The sequence below is a fragment of the Geotrypetes seraphini genome, chromosome 16 (assembly GCF_902459505.1).
Source record: "Geotrypetes seraphini chromosome 16, aGeoSer1.1, whole genome shotgun sequence".
Taxonomy (NCBI): Eukaryota; Metazoa; Chordata; class Amphibia; order Gymnophiona; family Dermophiidae; genus Geotrypetes; species Geotrypetes seraphini.
This window is the reverse complement of record NC_047099.1, coordinates 48,897,989-48,919,735: the sequence shown is the minus strand read 5'-3', so window position 1 is coordinate 48,919,735 and position 21,747 is coordinate 48,897,989.

Below are 21,747 nucleotides of genomic sequence, written 5' to 3'. Positions count from 1 at the left end.
ATCGCACAATTACATCTTATTTTGACTTTTTGTCTTTTAGATTGATTGTGCAATCTTTGGTTCTGAGTACTTTAGACTATTGTAACATCATTTATCCAGGTTCTTATCAAAAAATCATTAGGAGGATACGAATCATCCAAAATACGGCTGTGCATCTAATTTTCAATCTAAAAGAAATCAGAACATGGAACACCATGGTGAGGCCTCATTTGGAATACTGTGTTCAATTCTGGAGACCACACTACTGGAAAGATGTGCTGAGAATCGAGTCGGTTCAGCGTATGGCCACTAGGATGGTCTTGGGGCTCAAGGATCTCACGTATGAAGAAAGACTGAATAAACTGCGGCTGTACTCACTTGAGGAACGAAGAGAGAGGGGAGACATGATTGAAACGTTTAAGTATATCACGGGCCGTATCGAGTCGGAAGAAGATATCTTTTACCTCAGGGGACCCTCGACCACCAGGGGGCATCCGCTGAAAATCAGGGGAGGGAAGTTCCATAGCGACTCCAGAAAATACTTCTTCACTGAAAGAGTGTTGGATCATTGGAACAAACTCCCACTGCAGGTGATTGAGGCCAACAGCGTGTCAGATTTTAAGAGAAAATGGGATATTCACATGGGATCCCTAAGGGAGTAAATTAAGGGGGGCGGGTATTTGGAATGGGCAGACTTGGTGGGCTATAGCCCTTTTCTGCCGTCTTTTTCTATGTTTCTATGTTTCTACTGTCGAAAGTTGGATTGTCTTCCGGTAGAGGCAAGAATAATTTTTAAATTATATGGTCTTCTACCAAGTTACCTTTTAGATCATTTTGAACTCGCATAAAACCTTATTTTTCCCCCCTCAATAAAAGGTTGTGTACTGTATACAAAAGACTTCTTCATAGAACCCTCTCCTTTCAGGCAGGACTTTGGAACAAAAGTTTTAGTGGTTTGACCTTCAATTCTTCTTTTTACCAGGCCTTTAGAAGATCGTTATAAACTTATTTGTTTGATAAATATGTATAATCTAGATAAGTTAATCATTTTTTTAGTGTTATATTTTATACTAGTGTTTAAGCCCTATACATTAACGGGTGCTAGAATAGATGTGTAGACTTTTAGCACAATGGGGGCTGAGGTGTTTCTTTCTTTCTGTCTGTCTATCTTTCTCTCTACCCCCTTTCTTTCTTTCTGTCTGTCTCTCTCCCTGGCCCCCTGTCTGTCTGTCTGTCTTTCTTTCTGTTTCTTCTCCCTTCCTTTTACCTCCCATGTCCAGCAGTACCCCTTCTCTGCTCCCCCTATCCAGCAGTAACCCCTCTCCCTTCCTTTTACCTACCCATATTCAGGCTCTCATTTCCTCTTTTACCTTCCCTATTTCCACCTTTTTCTCCCCATCCAGCATCATTCCATCTTCTCTCTCTCTCTCTCTGTTATCCCATCCAGCAAGCTGCTATCTCTGTCTTGCCCTCCATCAAGAATCACCCCATCTTTCTCTATATATTTCTTCCCTCATCCATCACCAACTTATTTGTCAATCCCTTGTATCCCTTCCCCCTCATCCAACATGGCTCCCTTTGTCTCTGTTTCCCCTTTCCAACATCCAGTGTCATCCTTTTACAACATTTCAAGTTCAGTGACAGAGCAGCAGTAATATCAGCTGCAACTGGAAGTGGCCCTTTCCCCCTTCTCAGTTCCTTCAGCAGTACTGCTCCCAGCGATCATCTTTGCCGCTTCACTCGAGCCCGCTATCCCGGTGCAGCAGAAACTGCACCCTCTGCCCGGATTTCTGCAGTGCCTGCACCCGGGTGCCCACACCACCCTCCACTTTCTCTCCCCCCCATCACCCAGATCCCTGGGCCCTCTCCTCCCGGCATGGCTCTCCCCCCTATAGCGCTTCCCGGGAGGAGTGGGGTCACACAAACTATAGCGCGGGAGCGGCCGCTCTCAACCCATCCCTCGGGCCCACCCTGGGTTACAGCCCAGTAGCCGAGTACCCAACCCTATACCTGCTCTTCCTGGTCTGCCCTGAATAAAGAGAGAGAGAGAGCAATCTGCAATCAAAAAAGCCTAATGAGGATCGCGGCCGGCTGTAGCGAACCTCGCAGGCGCTAAGCATCTCGATAGCACGTTCCCTCTGATGCGATCCGGTGCGTCAGAGGGAACATGCTACTGAGGTGCAGAGCAGCCAGCGAGGTTCGCTACAGCCGGCCGCAATCCTCAGTAGGCTTTTGCAGACAGAAGAGCCCTTCGGTGGACTGGATGGAGGACTGCCGCTCGATGCCTGGAGGAGCTGGAGAGCAGGGAGGTCTGTGCTAGCTGCCAATATTATTATTGATATAATATACTGTGTTTTGTGGTGTAAATTCGCTGTGTTTTTACAGTTCTTACCTCTTATTGTAAACTGCACTGAACCGTGAGGTATTGCGGTATAAATACATTTATTACCATTATTATTAATGATATGATATATGGAGAGAGAAATCTTAAGTCCAGCAAATGACTGCAGCAAAATCTTGGCTTGTTTCTCATGTCTGTGAAAAACATTTATAACCAATCCCTCTGCCAAAGCAGGACTGACACACCCTCTTCTCGGCACTTAGGCACAAATGAGTGCCCTACAACATACAAGCCAGGGGCGTCCAGGTATAAGGTGGCTCCTTTTTTAATTCCTGGAAATCATCCACCCCAGGCTCAGACGGTTTCCTGCATTCTTCTGAGAGGAGAATTTCATTTATCAGAAGTTCTTGCAGAGGTGAAAAGGGATTTCCGGAACAGGATTTTCTGCTGTGAGCTGGTGAAAGGCAAGAGGAGGAGGAAGGAAGGGGAAGTGATTTAGCTGATGGCTCCTAGTGAAAATGGTTTTGGGGTTGTTGTTTTGGGAAATCGCTCAGGGCTTGCTGACTTCTGATACCTCTAGCTGGAAGACCAAGCATAGTGAATAGTGAATGATAACACTGCACAACAATTTTTTGGTTAAGTCTTGATTCCTGAAAAGTTTTTGGTGATTATGACAGGTACCAACTTGGTATGCTCAAATATGGTTTTGGTTTTACTGCATCACGTAAGAACTATGAGAAATAGACATTTTTATGTTTACTGACAATAAAATATATAGTCAAGTTTACGTTTCGCACAAGCGACTAAATGAAACAGAATTAAAAGTGTTTTGCTCCCGAGTTTCTTTTATATTCAGTGTCTGGTGCATCACGTTGTAGCATCCAACAATAGTCGGCAAGCATTGACGGATTCCAATTGCCCTGGTATCGTTTCTCCATCGTAGCTATGTCTTGATGAAACCTTTCACCGTGCTCGTCACTCACAGCACCGAGATTTGCGGGGAAGAAGTCCAAGTGTGAATGGAGGAAATGAATCATGAGTGACATATTGCACTTCATTCTCTTGTATGCTTTGAGAAGTTTGTCTACCAGCTGAATGTAGTTTGGGGCTCTGTAATTGCCCAGAAAATTGTCAACAACGTCTTTCAAGGCTTTCCAGCCAATTTTTTCCGGCCCAACTAACAGATCTTCAAATCGCTTGTCACTCATAACATGTCTGATCTGGGGGCCAACAAAAATACCCTCTTTGATCTTGGCATCAGTTATTCTTGGGAACATCTGTCTTAAATAACGAAAACCTTCCCCTTCCTTGTTCATTGCTTTCACAAAATTCTTCATGAGTCCCAGTTTAATGTGAAGAGGAGGCAAAAATATCTTTGTCGGGTCAACAAGCGATTCATGTGCTACATTTTTCTGTCCTGGAACTAACTTTTTACGGAGTGGCCAGTTCTTTCTAGAATAGTGCGACTCTCTGTCTCGGCTGTCCCATTCGCAGATGAAACAGCAGTACTTTGTATAGCCAAGCTGCAGTCCTAGTAACAGAGCAACGACTTTGAGGTCTCCACAGATATTCCAGTTATACCTGGTATACTGGACATACTTTAGTAACATTTCCATATTCTCATATGTTTCTTTCATATGTGCTGCATAGCCAACAGGTACTGAAGGATAAACGTTGCCATTGTGCAACAGAACAGCTTTCAGGCTTAACATTGACGAATCAATGAAAAGACGCCACTCTTCCGGGTTGTGATCACAACCAAAGACCGAGAACAATCCTTCAATGTCACAACAGAAACAGAGACTGTCGACTTGTGCAAAAAATTTGGTTATATCATGATGCCGGTCTCGAAACACAGAAATTTTCGTACCTGGTGATAGCAAACACCATTCCTGCAGTCTCGAACCTAGCAGCTCAGCTTTTGCTTTTGACAGACCCAAATCTCTGACCAAATCGTTCAATTCGGACTGTGTTATCAGATGTGGATCGCCTGATGAGGATGGTTCAAAATCCGGGTCAATGTCACTGTTAGAACCCTGCACTGCAGTTTCTTCATCTGGTTCGTCTAAGGTCCAATCCTCTGGTGGTTTCGGAACTGGAAGACTGTCATCATGTGGCATGGGTCTCATTGCTGAAGGCAGATTAGGATATTCAATTGACTTCTTGTTTTTGGCAGAGAAACCAGACACATTAGTCAAACAGAAATAACAGTCCGTCACATGGTCTTTCTGTTCTCGCCATATCATCGGAACAGCAAATGGCATCGTCTTTCGAGTACCTCTGAGCCAGGCTCTCAGACTAACAGCACATGTCGCACAGCAAATGTGAGGCGCCCATTGCTTGTCTTGATCACCTATTTTGCAGCCAAAATACAGATGATAGGCTTTCTTTACAAGGGCAGTCATCGAACGTCTCTGAGGCGTAAGTGTATATTCCCCACAGATATAGCAGAATGTGTCGCGGCTGTTACGACACCGACGAGACATATTGCCCGACACCAAAACGTCTATAGCATCAAGCTTACTTACTGTTATATTGCTACAGCTACTATACTACTATACTTTACTATACTGATACTATATACACACACGGACTATCTATATTAACCAAATGAGCAGGATCGGTGTATGGAAGCCACCATTATAGCATGGTGAGACAGCGCAAGCTCGTTCAGACCTGCCCAGACATGCCCAGGATGTCATCTTCCATAAAACAGCTTCCAACCTGGCTAGATTTTATGCATGGACATACCCAGGCGGCACAAACCGTTGTTGATAAGACACTTATGGGAGAAAAAATTGTTTGCATCCAAATATAAGAAAAAATCACGACAAAATTGAAGATTTCTCTGAAATGGTACGTGATGGGTAATTTTTGATGTAATATTCATGATCAGCACCCAAAATTCTATAAGAAACACCCAGCAGTGTTCAGGAAGCAAAAACTTTGTTGTGCAGTGTAATTAAAGACAATCTCTGTTCCAAATTGTCTTCACTTATTTCCTTTTGCAGAGTCTTCTCTTCAGCTGGGTCAGCATGACGCTGGCAAGTGATTTTGATGATAAACAGAGCAGCAGCAGCAGCACTCTACATATCCCCATCAGCTGGAGAGGGAACCCCCCCTTGCTTATCTCTCCAAAGCAGGGAGGAGTCAGGGAGCCATCTGCTCCCCCCCCAAAAAAAAAAAAAAGACTTGCCCCTAAACTTTACAACAGCAGAACATCTAAGAGAGAGGTGCTTTCCTGCCTGCCCCCACTTCCCCTTCTCACGATCTTATATAATGCAGAATCCTCATTTAATTTAGAGTTCTAGACGGGTTACAGGCATCATATTGCTACATAGTTTCAAGTTTATTAATTTTTAATATACCGACCATCAACTGGTATCTAGCCAGTTTACTATAAAATGTTAAAAATAGAGTTAAAAGGTTATATACATAGAATTTTGTATAGAGTTAAATATATTAAAAAAAAACTATACATGTTATATAAAGTTATCAAATTATGCATACAGTCTGAGACAATATATCATAAATATTAGCTGACCATAAAGTGTAGTTACTTACCTGTAACGTAGGTTCTCTGTGGACAGCAGGATAGTCAGCCACACATGGTTGTGTGGCTGACTATCCTGCTGTCCACGGAGAACCTACGTTACAGGTAAGTAACTACACTTTCTCCTAGGACAAGCAGGATGAGTCAGCCACATATGGTTGTGTGGCTGACTATCCTGCTGTCCCCTGAGAACCTACGTTACAGGTAAGTAACTACACTTGCCATATGTGGCTGACTCATCCTGCTTGTCCTAGGAGAAATATCAGTTGATCATAAATATCAGCCATCTTTGTTTCGGGTTGACATATTATTAGTCTGAGTCTCTGTGGACCTCTGGTAGGGACTTCTTAAAAAGCTATGTTTTTAAGTTTTTGTGAAACGGTGTGTATACTGTGGTTATGTGATACTAAAGTACTTTCTATTTCTTTAACTCATCAGCCAATAGGACCAATGCAGTAACTGGATTTTGTGCTGCAGTTGTCACCTGGAGAGCGAGTTGTGATGTGAACATATGAGTATCCATACTGGCTCAGACCATCAAGCCCAGTATCCTGTTTCCAAAAGTGGCCGATCTAGGCCCCAAGTACCTGGCATAAAACCAAAGAATAGCGACATTCCAGAGCTGAGATTGTGATGTCATAATGCCTCATTCCACCAATGCCTAAGAGCCAACCTCAGCAGTGATGTCACAATGGCTTGATTGTCCTAGACTTGGCTCACATAAGAGTTGCTGTACTGGGACAGACCGAAAGTCCATCAAGCCCAGTATCCCCTTTCCAACAGGGACCAACCCAGGTCACAAGTATCTGGCAGAAACCCAAAGAGTAGCAACATTCATTAACATCACAGTTATTTGTCCATGGCCATGCTCTGATAGTCAGCCATCCTGGGGGGAGGGGGTAAGGATGGGGATGACACGTACTGAACTTCACCACACTTGTGGGGGAAAAGAGAGGTCCTGCCACACCCTTGAGGCAAATGTGTAATTCTGGGTCAACAGTCAGGCACTAAGTGAATCAGAAAGCAAACACAGAATGATCAGGTGTCCCTGCGAGCTTAAAGCTTTTCTCCTGTCTAAAGAGATGGAGGAACAGCAGCCAGAGCAGCAAACACTGTGGGATGCTGTTGCTAAGCCAGAAACATGAGCCGATGAGAGATCATTTGGATCAGCACCAGAACCTGGGACTTTATCTCCCTGTTTTGCAGCTTTTTCCTTTCGGTTTCCCGAAGGCACACTGTTAGGCCTGGACATGACTTCCATTTCCATCTAGACAAACAGTGCATGAGAGGCATTTTCCAGAAGTCATGGGATGAGGCTCTGGCTGGAAGGAAGGGTGGAGAAAGACTCGCATCAAAGAGAGCTCAAGAATAGCCCAGAGGAGCCTTAGTTCGGAAGGTTTGGAGGGTGGTCTATGATATTGCATCGGGAATGAAGTTAGGCAGAGACTAGATGCCCCACCAATGCTTATTTGCCCTCTCATGGGTCTGCTTCAAGAATGCGGAACATCCTAGGAGAACCTTGAGCCTTGTGTCCCAAAAAATTACATTTCAGGACCTCCAGATCATCTGCCGTCCCCAGGAGGAAGCCCACTCTCTCCACAGTTCCAAGAGAGGTTCAACTTTACATAACTAAACTCAAGTCATGGTCATCTCACAGCAATCCTCTAAACTCAAAAGACATGTCACTGGACATCATGGTTGTATTACACAGAGAACTTTGCTGCCCCTCAAGAAGCTTCCACTCTAGGCAGTTGTCTGATCTTGTCTAATGGTTAAGCCGGCCCTGCGCTCGCAGCCTATTTCTCCATAAATACATAACTCCTCCGCTCCGACTCTTGATAGCAGTTCCGGAGCCAGTTTGCTCTGGTGTTTCAAAGGACCTTTTTTGGAATCTTAATTCAGTCCAGACGTGGCATCTGGTACCCGAGCTTACACTAAGGAGGGCTGGGTTCCGGGCTCAAGCTGCCAAGTGAAGAAGGTGGCACCCAGCGCCTGGCGTTTCAGTTTGAAGAGAGAATGTCGCTGGCCATTACTACTTTTCTCAACTTCCTTTGGTATTTCCTGATCTGCTGGGGGAAAAAAAGTCTTTAAAAAACATAAGCCCTAAGTGACATTTAATGATAGGCTTCCTCTTTCTTTGTTCTGATGATTGCTTGAGCGGATCTTTTTGGTGTGTGATCCTGGAAGGCACAGAGAGGCATTGAGTCATTCTTCTGGGGAACTTCTGGAGAGTAAACAGAGGTGGGACTTGTTAAATCAAGGATTTCAGTCAGTCACTTGGACTCCGTGAATCTGTCCGCTCCTGGTTTGCCTCCTACCTCTCCCATCACACCTTTAGTGTATTTGTTGGTGGGTCCTCTTCTGCTGCTACCTTTCTAGCGGTTGGCGTATCCCAGGGATCTGTCTTAGGACCTCTTCTCTCTCTACACCTCTTCCCTCGGTGCCCTGATCTCCTCCCATGGCTTCCAGTATCACCCATAAGCTGATGACTCCCAGATCCACCTCTCTACAGCCAAAATTTCACCCACGGTCCAAGAAAAAGTCTTAGCCTGTTTGGCTGACATTCTTGCCTGGATGTCCCACCACCATCTAAGACTAAACGTGTCCAAGACTGAGCTGCTCCTCTTTTCATCTAAATTCTAAACCTTCCGTTCTCTGTCTCTGTAAATAATACTATCTTCGTTCCAGTTGTTTTGCTCACAACATTGGAGTCGTCTTTGATTCTGACTTCTCATTTTCTATGAGCCTGTCATGTCTATTCTTGTGATAGAGTAGTAAGCCTTTCAGACCCTTGACAAAGGCATAGACACCGAAACGCTAATAGTGTCGTCTTCAAGTCTTTGCAGAGCTACAGTCAATAAAGTGTATCCTGAATTTTACACCCATGGCTGAATTTATTGACTTGTTATCCTCACGACTCCTCTGTTGTACTTTCATCTCTGCAACATCATCAGAATTTGCCCCTTCCTCCCGTCCCTTGTCCACACTCAAAACCTCCTGCTTAGACTACTGCAATATACATCTAACAGGTCTCCTGCTGAACTGCCTGTCTCCCCTACAGTCAGTGCAAAACTCAGCTGCGCGACTTATCCTCTGCCAACCTTGCTACGCTCACCTTACCCCCCTCCTCAAATCACTCCACTGGCTTCCTATCCACCTCCGCGTAAAGTTCAAACTCCTATTACTAACTTACAAGTGTGTTCATGCCGCAGTCCCTCAGTACCTCTCCTCCCTTATCTCTCCTTATACGCCTCCCCGAGAACTCCGTTCGTCAGATAAGCTGCTTTTAACTGTACCCTTCTCCTCCACTGCCAATTCCGGACTGTTTTTTTCATCTAGCTGCCTCATATGCCGGGAATAAACTACCTGAGTTCATCCATCCTTACCTTGTCTAAAAGAAGACTGAAGCCCCGCCTTTCTGATATAGCCTTCAATCCATAACCCTACTTCCCACTGCTCGCCATCCTAGTCTAGTCTTCGGTTTATATACAGGATCCTCTCATAACAGAGCTCGACTCGGTTCACAAATAATTAAAGACCAGAATACATAAAAATGAGAACATGAGAAAGAGAATGTTACAGTGCTATCAATTCGTTAGTTCAGTAGGTAAGCCATTTAGATGTGTAAACAGCAGAGTTTTTAGGACTTTGCGAAATCCTAGCCAGCAGATTAACCGTCCTCCTAACTGTATCCCCCACCCTGGCATCCTGTTTGTCTGTCTTGTCTGTTTAGATTGTAAGCTCATTTGAGCAGGGACCATCTCCCTCATGACTGTACAGCACTGCACACATCTGGAGGTGCTCTAGAAATAATTAGCAGTGGTTGTTCCTCATTTGGTTTGCTCTTTTTCGGGAGGACAGGAATGAAAAAGGTATAGTGGAAGTAGCCCAGAAGTAAAAGCGATTTTGGTAAACTGGGATGGATGGCACCAAAAGGTAGCTCCATCTGGCCTGGGCCTGGGGGAGTGGGGGGATTGTCCTGTATGCTGTATCTGAGCCACTGGCCTGGCCCTCGTTTCAGTTTCTATTAGAAAATTTTTAAAAAGCATATTTCTAAGGAATGTTAACTCTATACCACAAATGCATTACTGGACTCTCTGAAAGCAAGACTAATCCAAGTTTGAGAAATGCATAGAGAACGGGGTGGTATGGGTTAGTACCACATAATCCTAGCTGTAAATTTTGAGGATTTGGCTCCCGTTGCCCTAATCCAGCTTCCTTTCTTTTGGTAAAATCCAGGCTTTTGCTCCATGCCCTTGCCCCAGAGCAGGGGAGTATTTCTCAGAATCCCACGGGTGAGGGGGGAGCTTTCAGAAAATCAAGATGAGCTGGGGCCAGATAGTAGCGCTTTCTGGATACTGGAAATAACTGAATTCCCTGAAAGTTTACCTGCCTGGATTCACGGGATGTAGTTTCTTCAGGTGAAAATTAACCGACCGATGGGAACGGGCGGAAACTAAAGACTGGGGATTAGTGGGAAGCAGGGGGAAATGGGTAGGGCCCAGAGAGAGAGAGAGAAAAAAAATAAAATCTCTCTGAGCTATTGGAGAGCTTATCCACAAATTGGAAGCTGTTGGGACAACACCTATATGTGGCTGACTCATCCTTCTTGTCCTAGGAGAATTAACATTTCCTGTCAGTACCTGGAGGGAACCCAATAGAAAATATTTTCCAGGGAACTGCCTCCCACCTGTGCTGGGGAGGGGGGGTGAGTGTGGGACCTCACCTGTGTAACTCTGACTCATTCGTCTCGGAATCCCTCCATTCATAACTCTCTTTAATTATTCAGAGGCAACGGTTGCCCAACAAAAGAGATTTAAGGGTACCTACAGGGCGAAGCACCACCCACCCCTGTCCCAGCTTTCAAAGAGTAAAGCCAGAGGAGAGAAAAGGGGGTAGCCAGAGCTTCTTATTTGGTGGCTGCAAAAGTGGAGGGAGAGAGGGAAAAGCCCCTCCACCCCTAAAAAGAAGTGTCATGTGTGTGTGTGTGTGTGTGTGTTCTCTTCTCAAGCTGGGATTCTGTGTGTATTGTATAAAGACCTGCCCTATGCCCTTGAGAAGGAACAAGGGCAAAATGTTGCAACCAAGGAAAACCATTTCCCAGCCCTCTGTGGACGGAATGAGGTGAGTCTCTGCAAACGCACACGTTTTCTTGTGAGAATTTCTGGATCAAATCGGGAAAGATTCCGGAATACTGGAAGGTGGCGAATGTTACGCCGATCTTCAAGAAAGGTTCGAGGGGAGATCCGGGAAACTACAAACCGGTGAGTCTGACTTCGGTACCGGGAAAGATGGTAGAGTCACTGATAAAGGACCGCATCATTGATCACCTTGACGGACATGGTCTGATGAGGACCAGCCAGCACGGTTTTAGCAAAGGCAGATCGTGTTTGATGAACTTGCTGCACTTCTTTGAGGGAGAAAACAGACAGATGGACAAGGACGACCCAGTCGACATTGTATATCTGGATTTTCAGAAGGCGTTCGACAAGTTTCCACATGAATGACTACTTCAGAAAATTGCGAGCCATGGAATCGAGGGTGAAATACTCACGTGGATTAAAAACTGGCTGGAGCATAGGAAACAGAGAGTGGGGATAAATGGACAATACTCGGACTGGAAGAGCATCACCAGTGGTGTGCCGCAGGGCTCGCTGCTTGGACCCGTACTCTTCAACATCTTTATAAACGATCTAGACATTGGTACGATGAGTGAGGTGATTAAATTTGCAGATGATACGAAGTTATTCAGAGTAGTGAAGCCACAGGGGGATTGCGAGGATCTGCAACGTGACATAATCAGGCTCAAGGAATGGGCATCAACATGGCAGATGAGGTTCAACGTGGATAAGTGTAAAGTGATACATGTCGGTAAAAAAAATCTCATGCACAAATACACGATGTCCAGGGCGGTACTTGGAGAGACCTCCCAGGAAAGACTTGGGAGTTATGATCGACAAGTCGATGAAGCCGTCCACGCAATGTGCGGTGGCGGCAAAAAGGGTGAATAGAATGCTAGGAATGATAAAGAAGGGGATCACGAACAGATCAGAGAAGGTTATCATGCCTCTGTACCGGGCCATGGTGTGCCCTCACCTTGACTACTGCGTCCAGCACTGGTCGCCGTACATGAAGAAGAACACGGTACTACTCGAAAAGATTCAGAGAAGAGCGACTAAGATGGTTAAGGGGCTGGAGGAGTTGCTGTAGAGCGAAAGATTAGAGAAACTGGACATTTTCTCCCTCGAACAGAGGAGATTGAGAGGGGACATGATCAAAACATTCAAGGTACTGAAGGGGATAGACTTAGTAGATAAGGACAGGTTGTTCACCCTCTCCAAGGTAGGGAGAACGAGAGGGTACTCTCTAAAGTTGAAAGGGGATAGATTCCGTACAAACGTAAGGAAGTTCTTCTTCACCCAGAGAGTGGTAGAAAACTGGAACGCTCTTCTGGAGTCTGTCATAGGGGAAAACACCCTCCAGGGATTCAAGACAGAGTTAGACAAGTTCCTGCTGAACCGGAACGTGCTCAGGTAGAGCTAGTCTCAGTTAGGGCGCTGGTCTTTGACCAGAGGGCTGCCGCGTGAGCAGATTGCTGGACACGATGGACCACTGGTCTGACCCAGCAGCGGCAATTCTTATGTTCTTATGTCAGTGAGCCCCCTCCAAACAAAGAGTCCCCCCTGCAGGTTAGTCTGTATCTCGCTGACTTGAGCCGCCGGTCACAGTTCGTCGGCGCTCACAATTATTGCCTGGAAAGCAGTTTGATCTGCTGGATGTTTAAATCATTATTATTATTATTATTTCAGGGTTTCCTGGGGAAGCCTAAAACATCCCGTGATTCACTGCAAAATTGTCAGCAGTTAAGAGTTTCCTTATAGAAATAAGTTACACCCAGATTTGAGGCAGGAGGGGAAAACCCCCCCCAGGAATCCGACTCTGAGAAAGCTGATGACACCACTGTTTAATAATACCAGGATCTGGACAGTCCCCATTGGCCTCTCAACCCCCCCCCCCCCAAAACCACCCCTACCCCCCTTCCTTATCAGCATAAATGTCACTTGGCAAAGTACATAAGAACATAAGAAAAGCCTTACTAGGTCAGACCAATGGTCCATCAAGCCCAGAAACCCGTTCTCACGGTGGCCAATCCAGGTCACTAGTACCTGGCCAAAACCCAAGGAGTAGCAACATTCCATACAGAATCTTAAAGAATAGCAAGATTCCAGAATTCCTAGAGTAGCAACATTCCATGCCACTGATCCAGGGCAAACAGTGGCTTCCCCCGTATCTTTCTCAGTAACAGACTATGGACTTTTCCTCCAGGAACTTGAACATAAGAATAGCCTTACTGGGTCAGACAGTGGTCCATCAAACCCAGTAGCCCGTTCTCACGGTGGCCAATCCAGGTTCCTAGCACCTGCCAAAACCCAAGGTGTAGCAACATTCCATGCCACCGATCCAGGGCAAACAGTTGCTTCCCCATATCTTTCTCAGTAACAGACTATGGACTTTTTCTCCAGGAACTTGTCCAAACCTTTCTTAAAACCAGCTACGCTATCCGCTCTTACCACATCCTCTGGCAATGCATAAATCAAAACCACTTTCAGTTGGGGAAAAAAACAGCCGCAGCTCTGTGTATTGGAAACCAAAAATGGTACAAACATTAACGGTTGAATAATAACACAATATAAGTGCCATGAGAAACCTAAATAGATATAGCCCCCTAGCCCTGCCATATCAGCAAGGGCCTGGGAGGTGGCATGGACCTCCTTGCCCCATTTCCGTGTCACCCAACCCAAAGGCTTCAGCTCCCACAGCTTACTGCCAGCCAACTGCTCATCGCCGGATGAACCCAGTACCCAGTAGCTTGGGATCACCACCACAGGCCTGTAATAAAATTACATGCTCCCCCAATCAACAGAGCTGCAGCCCAGGCCCAACAGAAAAATGGTACCCTCATCACAAATTAGCCCAGAGAAACAGCTCAACCCACAAAAAGGCCTCCACCCACATCCCAGGCACGATGACCCAAAACTGCCATCCAAATCACCCCCCCTACCAGCCCCCCTCGGGCCAATGGCCTGGACCACATCCTTGCTTGCTCTACCTGCCTCCTTCTCTACACCTATCCTGGCCCCTGTTTTCCCACTGCTTCCCCTTCCCTGCCCTTACTGCCCAGCAAGTAACGATGAGCGCCAATGAGGCCTTCCAGCCTCGTATTATTGGCACCCATTGAGATGAACTCTTGGGCTTTTATCATTTATAGTGAGAGCTTTCATTCCCACAGGCTCATTGCAAAGGAGACCTGCCCTCTGCTCGGACTGAGATCCTTTTGCTTTAAGGAAGCGATGAGAATACAATTGTTTCAATCCAAGCAAAACCATCTAATATCTTTACAAACGTTATGCTATACTGTAACTGACAATTTCACCTGGCCACATGACTGTCCAGGCTAAAGAAAGCACCCAACCCACCCTCTCCAAGCATGGTTGACTGTTCATGGTCCTTTCAGACAATCTCGTCCTTTCAGCTAGGCCCGAGACCCATCCAAGGTTTTGAAACTGTATCTATCTGGTACCACACATGACATTTCATTTCTGGTTTCAGCTGTGTGCTCTCTCTTCCAGCATTTTGGATGTTATCCTTGGCTTTCCCAATACCACAGATGTTTCTAGAGTTCACACATTTCAGCAGTATCATCCCCGCACTCCTCAGGCCTCCTCCCAATCTCCTCATGAAACAATGCGCTGGGGCTTGGCCAAAGCGCATCATAGATTTGACTAATGGTTCTTTGTAGAGCTATGTAGCCAGAAAAGCTTCACTTTCTGTCATTTCGGGGACTATTGATTTTTGTCTGGGTTTTCCACCTTACGAATGTCAACACTGAAGCAATGTCGTTAAAAGCGTACGCTTCTTCAGTGTCGAAATGTTGTACAAAATACTTTGGAGTTCCAACAAACACAATTTCTGCTTTCTGTGTCTGACCTCCAGCCACCTACCCACCAAATTTTCAGGGCAAAACTGTTTAAACATAAATTTAATTTATTGTCGTAAGAATTCATCATCTGTCTTATCACTAAAGTTCAAGGTGAAGTAGAAACGGAAACAACAATGAAAAGATAACGGGATTGCCAGAAGACACCGAAGCATTATTCAATCTGTTTTGAGATCTGTACATTCATTCCCCCACAACAGCAATGAAACGTTCACCTTTCTGAACCATCTCCTGAAATCTGGCCATTGTCTCTTGATGCCATAAGGGAGGTGAATTTGACTTTTATCGATGAAGGTGCAAGTGATGGCTGTAGCAAAGTCGTCCTTTTTTCAGATGCAACCTTTAAGTATATTGAGACCTATGTTATCATAGTATGATGTTAACATAGTAACACAGTAAATGACTGCAGATAAAGACATAAGAACATAAGAATTGCCGCTGCTGGGTCAGACCAGTGGTCCATTGTGCCCAGCAGTCCGCTCCCACGGTGGCCTCCAGGTCAAAGACCAGCGCCCTAACCGAGACCAGCCCTACCTGTGTACGTTCTAGTCCCACAGGAACTTGTCTAACTTTGTCTTGAATCCCTGAACGGTCCATCCAGTCTGCCTATTAGTTAAACCCATTAAAAATACACGATTAAATTAACTTGTCTCTTCTTTGATATTTCTGGGTCATAGACTGATATCAAATGCTGGAGTTGCCGTCCAAGCTCTCTCCAGCCTATCCAACCATCCTGTTTGCAGAATATCTACCATAAAGTATGTTCCAAGTAGTGGAGTTCCCGTTGATGCCCTCCCCCGCCCATCCACACCGAATCACCACACATGGGACACAGACTGTGCAAGTCTGTCCAGTACCGGCCTTAGCTCTTTAAATTTACATTCTTCGTTTTCTAATTAGAGATCCTCTATGTTTATCTCATGCTTTTTTGAATTCCATCACCATTTTCCTTTCCACCATTTCCCTCGGGAGGGCATTCCAGGGCATGTTTGGCTTGTGATGCAACGTAGGATATCACAGAGGTTGGATTACTGTAACACATTTTACCTGGGGGTGGTATCCTTTGGGTGATCCTGAGTACTGGCAGTGGCAGGGAGGTTAAATTTGTCCATCTTGAATATCAGGGCTAGGCAAATGTATCTCATGGATATTAATGGAAGATCTCCTGAAAATCCATTGGCTGTGAGGTCACCAGGACAGGTATGGGGGAGTCCTGACATAAGAGGCTGATGTTCTGGGCAGAGGCAGTAAGTGGCTGACGAGTGCAGAGCGAGTTGGTGGCAGCAGTGGGATTGGGATTCAGTTGCACAGGTGTTTCCTGGTTCTATGATCTAATCATGGCAGCTTCACTGTGGAGTCTTAAACGCCTCTCTTTCCCCCTACTCCCCACCAAAGCCAATTTAATTTCCATGTGCCCCCAGTGACTCTGCTGCCCTTAACTGCAAGACTAACATTTGCTCATCAGACAGACCCTGATATGAATCTCAAGGGCAACACACTTCCTTCCTCTATCCTAGCCTCACTGTGGCTGTTTTATCATCTCATAGCAGATCATGTCTTAAAATAAGAAAAAGGAAGACTGGGGTGTCCTTCCAAAAGCAGAACTACAGTAAGAAACTTGACGTTCTCTGATACCCTAATCCCTCATTATTGACATTAAGTGAGGTTACTTACCTGTAACCAAGGTTCTCTGTGGTCTGCAGGATAAATCAACTCTGTCTTCAGCCTACTCTTGTAACTTGACCCCTCAATGGTCTGAACACATACACCCCTATGCTGCCCTGGCTAATTCCTTTAAAGAGTATTATCCACTGCCCACACACACTTCTCCTGATGAACGGAACATGTCTCTCAAGAACTGGTCACTAAACTATGAACAAGTTATATGGTCTAGAAATAAATAGATAGTTTCAGATGGTGTTGCCTATTAATTGTGTGATGGGACTACTTAGTTTTAAGGGAAATAAATCTTAGTAGCCAAAACAGTTTTTGAAAAAGACCCCTCTCCCCTAGCTTACCTTCCAACACTCCAGGTGCTGTTGGATCTCCACTGTGTGGTCCGTCTCTGCCAGAACTAGCCATGCCTAAGAACAAGTGGCCAAATCCACTGCAGGAGCTCCCACATGGCATTTCACAGTGCATTTTGATGAACTAGGGGCAAAAAGGCAGATCTCTGGGATAGGCTAGGCAGAGAGCAATAGTTCAAAGACTGATGGATGCCAGGAGCCTGATCATTTATGGAAACAGAATTTGGGGTCATCCCTCACTCTCCCAAATTTTACCGAGGTGATTCGGATTCTGGGTGCCTGGCAGGCCATGTCACCTTTTACCCGACAGTCAAAAGATGCGATGAGCTACATGGGGTGGCCACGTGGTCAGTTTTCTTCACATGGATCGCTGAGACCTGGAAGAGGGGCCGAGGGGTGGCGAGGAGAAGGCTCAGTAACAGGAACGCTCCTCAGAACTGAGGGTTGCCATTTCCACCCCAAACCTTTTAATTCCTTAAACCAAGGTTGTCCAACATCGGTCCTTGAGGGCCGCAATCCAGTCGGGTCTTCAGGATCTCCCCTTTGCATGACTTTGCATGAGATTGAATTGCATGTACGGCTTCCGCTGTATGCAAATAGATCTCATGCACATTCATTGGGGAAATCCTGAAAACCTGACCTGGCAAGGGCCAAGATTGGACACCCTCGCTTTAAACCAGTGGTTCCCAACTCTGTCCTAGGGGATCACCAGCCGGTTGGGTTTTCAGGATATCTCTAATGAATATGCGCAACTCAAATTCTTAAAACCAGCTATTAAATATTTAATACAAACAAGTATTATCTGAATCAATTTAATTTTAATCTTATCTCCCACAGATCATTTCATTACAGTACTTTTACAACTTACCAATACTTAATTTATTAATAAATATTACATTACATCACAGATTTCTATTCCGCTATTACCTAAAATATCAGAATAATTTAGTCAGTGAACCTAATCCCCATCACTCACACTCACACTCACTTCCCAACTTTCACACACACTCTACAGTCATTGTGATTACTTTTATCCAAAACTGGATCTTGGTTCGTTCATGAGTTCATTAGTCCATCATCATCTAGTCAGAGAAGCTTCAAACTGAGAGTTGCACATGAGAATCACAGTTTCTTAAACACAACCGACAGGCCTCTCTGTCCTCACGATGGTCCTGTTCTTCATTTCATAAAGCATTCAGCTCAACACAAGACTGAGTCTTCAGGAGCCGTGTTTGCAAGGCTCACCAACATCACAACTTCACCAGCAAACTACGCATGACTCGAGCAGGGACCCAGGGTTCGGCACAAGCTGGGATCAGCTGACAAGCAAGAAACACACCGTCTACCAGACGGAGGTGACGGGCCTGCAAATCTCTCTCATGAAAACCTGACTGGCTGGTGCTTCCCCTGGACAGGGTTGGGAACCATTGCTTTAAACCATGCTGTCTCCTGTCCCAACTTGCTAATCTATATCTCCGGTAGTTTGGCTTCTGGTAACAGAGGCTGGTTTGTTTGATGTTAACTACTCCTATCATCATGCATCATTTGTGCATCACATTTTGGTTATGTCAGTGGTTCCCAAACCCTGTCCTGGGGGACCCCCAGCCAGTCGGGTTTTCAAGATATCCCTAATGAATATGCATGAGAGAGATTTGCATATAATGGAAGTGACAGGTATGCAAATCTCTCTCATGCATATTCATTAGGGATATCTTGAAAACCCAACTGGCTGGGGGTCCCCCAGGACAGGGTTTGGGAACCACTGGGTTATGTGATTATATTTCTGATATGTTGGTCCTATTTCTAGGTTTCAATTTGGTATCTCCAGGTTCTCCTCATCGATTGTATTTCATCTATTTTTTTTTGTCACTTTGCTACTGTTACTACTGTTAACAGAAATGTAAGTTTTAGTTTGGACCAGGGGCGGGCAATTCTGGTCCGCGAGAGCCGGAGCCAGGTCAGGTTTTCAGGACATCCCCAATGAATATGCATGAGATCGATTTGCATCTCAAGGAGGCAGTCCATGCAAATCCATCTCATACATATTCATTGTGGAGATCCTGAAAACCTGACCTGGCTCTGGCTCTTGAGGACCGGAATTGCCTACCCCTGGGTTAGACTGTGCCAGCTGCACCCTGCTTTGGGCGAATCTCTTCATAAACACCGTTAATTTACCCGCTATGTTGTCTACTACGATGTTTTATTGGGTATTGTGAAGATGCTGTAAGTAACATGATATTAATATTTTTATATTGTTTAATACAGTGATTCCCAACCCTGTCCTGGAGGAACACCAGGCCAATCGGGTTTTCAGGCTAGCCCTAATGAATATGCATGAGAGAGATTTGCATATGATGGAAGTGAGAGGCATGCAAATTTGCTTCATGCATATTCATTAGGGCTAGCCTGAAAACCCAATTGGCTTGGTGTTCCTCCAGGACAGGGTTGGGAACCACTGGTTTAATATTTAGGGGGGGGGGACAAGACTGGTGAAATTGTCTGTTACCTATGTCCATGCTCTTGGGTGAATTTCTTCAAAATGATGGTAAATAAATATGGCTTTATACACACTCGATACCTGCATGCCATCACAGTTTGAAAAGACCCATGTGTGATGTCGGCTGCTTCTCGCATTAACATCTGGAGCTGGAAGGGCCCCCATCACCTGTAACCCACCACCCCTTTCCCCCCCTTTTTCCCCCATGTCTTTAAGAATACTAGGCCCCATTTTTTTTTGGAAATATATATAGGCTGCAGCCCTGTTTATTGGAATAAACAATAAATAACCATTAACAAAACATTAAACATCAAACATCCGAGCTACCAAAACAGTCTTTATTTTATTAAATCCCCAATTCCCTGCCATCCTCAGCTAGGGCCTGGGGGTGGCATGACCTTCATGCCCCATTGACCTACCATCCCTGACGACTGCTCCCCCCGAGCTCACGTCCTGTTACGGCTCATTGCCGGATGAGCCCACCCCCAAAAACGCTTGGTAACTCAGGACACCGCTGCTGCGACATCTCAAAACCACAATAGCAACCGAACCACCCACGAAAGGGAGGGAAGAAATGCCGCCCTCCAGGAGTCGGGAACCCCTGATCCTGGAAGGTCCCGGCTTAAATACCCCAGCCCCCCCGCTCGACCTCCCATGCTCTGACCAATCGGAGGTTGCGATCAGTTAGGGCGGGAAGAAAGCCCTACCCCTACCTTTCCCTACTCTGCCTCCTGATCCCGACAGGAAATTAACATGGCCCTCCAGCCCCATATTAAATTTTGCCCGTCGAGACAAGGTCTCGGGCTTACACATTCTTTCCACAGGGTTGCTAGGATCTCTGGAAGGGTCCTTTATGCCCGCTCTGGGATCTCCGCCTCTCACAGCCTGCCAAAATGAAAAACAGTAGAAACCACAATGCCCAGCCCGTGTATGTCCAAACACACTATAATGGCCAGACCGCTCTCTGCTCAACTCCCAACCTGCCCCCCCCCCAAACACTCCAACGTCTTCCTAACCGCAGAGGGGCCTCGAGGCTGCTTTCCCTGCTTATCTTTTCTCTTGCAAGGCCCCTCTGTACCCCTCTTTCTATCAGATAAGAGCCTGCTAAGGGGTTACCACAAAAACGGTATTTTACCATCAAGAACAAAACACGAGGAATGAGGTGGTGGCAGCAGAAGAGAAGGAGGTGACTCAGCGTTCTCCCTCTCACATTGAGATCATTTTTGGCATTTTTCATCCAGCAGAGAGTGCCTGAGATGGAGAGGAGGATTATGGGGGCGGGATGGGGAGAGAGGAAGTAATGGCTCCTGTATCCTTCTATGTATATGTACAATCTATATGTTGTAAAGAATTATATATGCTACATAAAGTTCTGAAATTGTTAGAATATTGTACATACAGACTGAGGTAATACATCAAAATGGTGTCGGGACAAAGGCGCGCGCAGACAATTGAGCGCAGCGCGGATGTGCGCACCGCACAAAATTACTGTTTTTACGGCTCCGACGGGAGGGTGTGGGGGGGAACCCCCCCACTTTACTTAATAGTGATCGCGCCGCATTGTGGGGGTGTTGTGGGGGCGTTGTGGGGGGTTGTAACCCCCCACATTTTACTGAAAACTTCACTTTTTCCCTGTTTTTAGGGAAAAAGTTAAGTTTACAGTAAAATGTGGAGGGTTACAACCCCCCCAAACCCCCCACAACGCCGGCACGATGTCTATTAAGTAAACTGGGGGGGTTCCCCAACAAAAAACCCCTGTCGGAGCCCCTAAAAACTGTAATTTTCTTCGGTGCGCGCCTCCGTCTTGCGCTCAGTTGTCGGCGCGCGCCTTTGTCTTTCGCCGAGTTGTCTATGAACCCATCAAAACAGACCTCATGAAAGACCTCTACTGAAATTAGAAATCTCTATTTAATTTTTTTAATTTTCTGTTATATATATACGGTACCACATATATCCTAAGTGGTTTACATTCAGGTATGTTATCAGGTATGTTATCATATTTCCCTGCCTGTCCCAGTGGGCTCAAACTCTTATCTAGTGTATCTGGGGCAATGGGGGGGTTCATAGACAACTCGGCGAAAGACAAAGGCGCGCGCCGACAACTGAGCGCAAGACGGAGGCGTGCACCAAAGAAAATTACAGTTTTTTGGGGCTCCGACAGGGGTTTTTTGTTGGGGAACCCCCCCAGTTTACTTAATAGACATCGCGCCGGCGTTATGGGGGGTTTGGGGGGTTGTAACCCTCCACATTTTACTGTAAACTTAACTTTTTCCCTAAAAACAGGGAAAAAGTGAAGTTTTCAGTAAAATGTGGGGGGTTACAACCCCCCACACCCCCCACAATGCCCCCACA